Source organism: Octodon degus, unplaced genomic scaffold (genome assembly GCF_000260255.1).
Source record: "Octodon degus isolate 3935 unplaced genomic scaffold, OctDeg1.0 scaffold00361, whole genome shotgun sequence".
NCBI lineage: Eukaryota > Metazoa > Chordata > Mammalia > Rodentia > Octodontidae > Octodon > Octodon degus.
The window spans coordinates 919,815-924,902 of record NW_004524937.1 but is presented as its reverse complement, the minus strand read 5'-3'; the positions used below and the strand labels follow the sequence as shown (position 1 = coordinate 924,902).

The window sequence follows — 5,088 nt, the reverse complement described above, 5'->3', positions numbered from 1 at the left end:
ATGTATTTGGTACAGGGTCTCACTACACAGCTTAGACTCATAGTGATCCTCCTGTTTTCAGCCTCATCAATGCTGGGATTACAGGCATGCATTACCATGCCCAGTCTTGTGGCCAACTCAGCACACCCAGGGTCAGGGCCAGCATGTCATGTGGTGCCGGGAATGGAACTCGAGTCCCTGCGCTTGCTAAGCAGGTGCTTAGTCCATTGAGCTATCTGGCTGGCCCTAGTAATTTTCAATTCTAAGTGTTTCTGATTCTTTTACAGAGAAGCAGAAAAATTCAAATAAAAAGAGTAAAAGAAAAGATTTACTGGATTTGAACTTCATCCATGTTATGTATTGTTATTATGATTTTGCCTGCCCCAAGAAAGCCCCTTGGATATTTATTTTCTTTACTTTAAATTAAGGGGGGATAAATAGAGAAAGAGAGACACAGACAGAGACAGAGAAACAGAGACCCACAAATAAAGAAAGACACAGACAGCAAGAGAATAAACACAGTGCCTTTGAACAGAGCTATATACCCAGCCTTTTTTTATTTTTTATTTGGAAACAAGGTCTTGCCAAGTTGCCTATACTGGTCTCAAACTTGAAATCCTCTTGCCTCAGCCACCTACTATTAGTGCTAACATTACAGGTGTCCCCCAGTGCACCTGCCTAAAAGAGGTATATTTATAAAAGACATCTAACGGTCCTACTATGAACTTTATAGTCACAACTGTGCAAGTGCCAGAGAGACAACACACACGTAATCAAGTGAGCATACTAAAAGCTCAGCACACTGAAAACCAGCAGTTTAGTTACTGCTAATCTCTCTGCAGTGATCACCAGTTGGACATGGTGGCACCTACCTATAATTCCAGCATGCTAGGTGGCTGAGTCAGGAGGATTGTAAATTCAAGCCCAGCCATGGGCACCTTACTGACTTAGCAATTCTATGTCTCAAATTTGGAAAGAAAAGTGGGGGTGGAGCTAGAAATGTAGCTCACTGTGAAAGCTCTAAATTCAATAATTCAATTCCTAGGAGATGGGAGGGGGGAGGGAAGAAGGGAGGGAGGGAGGGAGGGAGAGAGAAGAGAGAGAGAGAGAGAGAGAGAGAGAGAGAGAGAGAGAGAGAGAGAGAGATCAGAGACTTCCAGAAAGATAGTGGAACCATGAAAAGCAGAGAAACAGGCTCACTGAGATCTGTTGTCCAGACACTGGTACACAGCAATATGAGAAAGAGAAGAAGGAGCTAAGGTGGCCAGCCAAATAGCTCAACAGATTAAAGCACCTGCTTAGGCAGATGAGGCAGCAGGGGTTCAATCCCCAGCATGCTGTGCCAGCCCCGAACCTGGGACACGCTGAAGTGGTGCACTCCTGTAATCCCAGCTCTTGGAAGGCTGAAGACAGGGGGATCACTATGAATCTGATCTATGCAGAGACCCTGTAGACCCCATAGGCCCTTACTACAATGCAAAAAAGAAAACAAGGAGCTGAGTTCAAGCCAGCAAGAGACACATAGAGCACAGTGGTCCGAACAAATTGGGCTCCAGCCTCACAGCCAGAAACCAGCCTGAACTTCAGTGGAGCTGAAGGTGCGGGCTTTCTGGGACTATCCACCACCTCACCACAAAGTCACAGCTGGCTAGCTGGGATTAGTCAACTCAGGTCTGGACTCTGCCCATTTTGTCTACCAGGGACAGAAGGGACATGCCTTGACATGGACATCACTTTGTTTCTTGTTTTTGTTTTTGATTTGTTTTGTTTTGGTCTTCTTTGCTTTTTCTTGTTGATTGTTGTTTTTATATAATATGAACATCATTTTCTAGTTTTGTTGTTGTTCTGTTGTGTTCTTGCTTTTATTTCTTCCTTCCTGCCTGACTTCTTCATGGGCTTGCCAAAGTTTGCTCAATCTTCCTTTGTCCTCTAGCCTTGCTTCAAATATCTTCTCCTTTTATTTTTCTATTTTCCCCCTAACCTTCACCAAATTTTCTTCCCTGAAGGTAAAATTGCCATATTGAGGGCATAGTTACTATTATACAACTTTCTATTGATTTTAGATTTTACAATATAACTACAAATCTTCATATGGTTAAAGGTGGCAAATTAACAGTTAACACAATTCATTATTTTCCGGGCTGTGTTTGATGCTATTGTTATTGCAGTACTTTAGCCAATGTGACAAAGGGACCAAACACTTTGACTGGAAGAAAGAAAGTCTATCTAATAAACAGGTCTGGAAAGACTGGCTTTCTACATGATGAAGATCAAAATTACACCCATATCTCGCACCATGCACTTAAATAAAAGTAGATCAGAGACATAAATATTAAAACAGAAGCACTAAATCTGCTAGAAGATAGAATAGGTAGAATTCTTGCAGACACTGGTGTAGGCAAAGACTTTATGAACAAAATTCCAATCACACAGGAACTATCACCAAAAATCAACAAATGGGATCTCATTTTATTAAAAAGCTTTTGCACAGCAAGAGAAGCCACTAACACAGTGAAGAGACAACTCACAGTATGGGAAAAAATTTCTGTCCTCAGAGGAAGGACTACTATCTAGAATATATAAAGAATTCAATTAAGTCAGACCCCCCAAAATTTAAAGACCCATTCCAGACATGGGTATTTGAGATGGATATGTACTTCTCAGATGAAGAAATATAGCAAATAAATATATGAAAAAATGAGGGTCAGCCAGATAGCTCAACAGATTAAAGTACCTGCTTAGGAAGATGCAGGGGCCAGGGGTTCAATCCTCAGCCTGCCTGTGCTGGCCCCACCCCCAGGGCACGCTGAGACAGCAATTGAGACTAGATGTGGTGGCACACACCTGTAATCTCAGCACTTGGGAGGCTAAAAAACAGGAAAGATCACTAGGAGTCTTATCTGTGTAGTGAGACCCTGTAGACCCTGCACTAAATACATAAATACATAAATAAATAAATGTTTGACATTGTTGTTATTTGAGAGATGTAAATTAAGACAACCCAGAAAGAATAGCTATTATCAAGAAATCAGGGGCTGGCCAAATAGCCCAGCGATTAAAGTGCCTACAAGCAGGCTCAGGGACCTGGGGTTCGATCCCCAGGCCTGTTGTGCCATCCCTTCCCCTGGGGCCTGCTGAGATGGCAAGTAAGACTGTGTGCAGTGGCACTTGCTTATGATCCCAGCTCTTGGGAGGCTGTAAACAAGCAGATCACTCTGAGTCCATTCTAGTAGTGAGACTCTGTATGCCTGGTAGACCCTTCCCTAAAATAAAAAAAATAAAAGAAATCAACTAATACCAAATGCTGGAGTGGCTGTGGCAAAAAAAAAAAAAAAAATGGAGTGGCTGTGGCAAAAAAAAAAAAAAAAAAATAGGTGCTTTCCTGGCAAGCACAAGGTCCTGAGTTCAATTCCCGGTATGGCAAAAAAAAAAAAAAAAGAAGAACCTTTCTCCACTGTTTATGGGAGCGTAGACTGGTGCAACCACTGTGGAAATCAGTGTGGAGATCTCTAAAAAACAAAAAATTAAAAAACAGGATTGGAGGTCATATTTGACCCAGCTATTTCCCTTCTTGGTATCTTCCCAAAAGAATTAAAGTATCATACTCCGGTGATATATGCATACCCATGTTTACAGCAGCACCGTTTGTAATAACTAGATCTTGGAAATAGCCCAAATGTCCACCAGCCAATGAGTAGACAAAGAAGATGTAACTTTTTAATGCAATAGAATAGCACTCTGCCATAAAGATAAGCTTGAGACATTTCTAGGTAACTGGATGCACCTTTAGGCCATACTCTCAAGTGCAATAAATTGGACACACATGTTCAAATACCACATTCTCTATTAAGAGAAACCAAAGGGGTAAATAAGGACCAACACATATAATAGATATTGGGAAATGGGAAGAAAATGTTCAAATGAGAAGGGGAAAAAGAGATGGTGAAGGGGAAAGTAAGGAAAGGCCAAGGAAAAACAATAACAGGAGGGAAAAAATGAAACAAAGCTTGGAAAATAAAGAGGAAGAAAGGGATTGAGAGAAGGGGAAGGAAATAGGGGAAAGGTGGGGTGCATCATTCCAAAATGATGCATGTAATTATATATATCTAAAGTGCACCAATTATATTATTTTTTAATTCCTTATGATGTTATTATATATACTAAAATGTACCAATAAAAAATTTTTAAAAGAAAGTAAATTTAAAAGAAGACATATGGGGCCGGCAAGATAGCCCAGAAGACTAAAGCGCCTACTTAAGCAAGCTTAGGCAAATGCAGGGACCACGGTTTGATCCCCAGCATCACATGCCATGCAGGCCCCGCTCCCAGGGTGGGTTGAGTTGCTACCAAAAAAAGAAAAAAGACATATACTTACTGTAAAGAGCAACAAAAAAAATAGAAAAAGGTGAATAGGAAAACCAAAGAAATAGAATAGTTGCAGAGTATATCTACTAAACATAACAAGAATTTAAAGATCCCCTAGAGTAAAATGATTGAAAATGATCACGATATGTCATCTGCTCAGACATGGTAATGCACACCTGTAATGCCAGCACTCTGGGAAGCTGAAGCAGGAGGATTGCAAGTTTAAGTCCAGCTTGGACAATTAAATGAAAACTTGTCTTACTCCCAAATTTTAAAAAAGGGGCTGGGAATGTAGCTCAGTGTGAAGGCCCTTTGTTCAATTCCCAGTGGAAAGAAGGAAGGAAGGAAGGAAGGAAGGAAGGAAGGAAGGAAGGAAGGAAGGAAGGAAGGAGCAAGGGAGGGATGGAGGGAGGGAGGGAGGGAGGGAAGAAGGGGGGATGGGGAGACAAGGGGAAGGGAAAGGAAGGGAAGGAAAGCCAAAAAGGTCCTATGCCAACTCCTCAAAACAAATACCAGTATTCTGTATTACAAATATGCACAAAGAAAAATAACTTAAATATGTAAGTGCCCTAGAAAGGGTGTGCCTTGTGGATGACTTGCATTATAATCAAATATAAATCAAATCCTGAAATTCTAAAGAGCAGCACACCAAGCAACTGCAGTCAGATAGCCCGGAGACAGCAGTAGACAAAGCAGAGCTTTGCTGAGGTGAACTCAGGGAGGAGCCCTTAGCTGCCGCCCCGC

The 5,088-nt window shown here is 41.5% G+C and overlaps 1 protein-coding gene across 1 annotated transcript in view; it reads right to left on the bottom strand.

Annotated features, from left to right (window-relative positions):
* Efhb (EF-hand domain family member B) overlaps positions 1 to 5,088 on the bottom strand; it is a 67,617-nt gene that overhangs the window by 559 nt on the left and 61,970 nt on the right. The window lies entirely within an intron of this gene.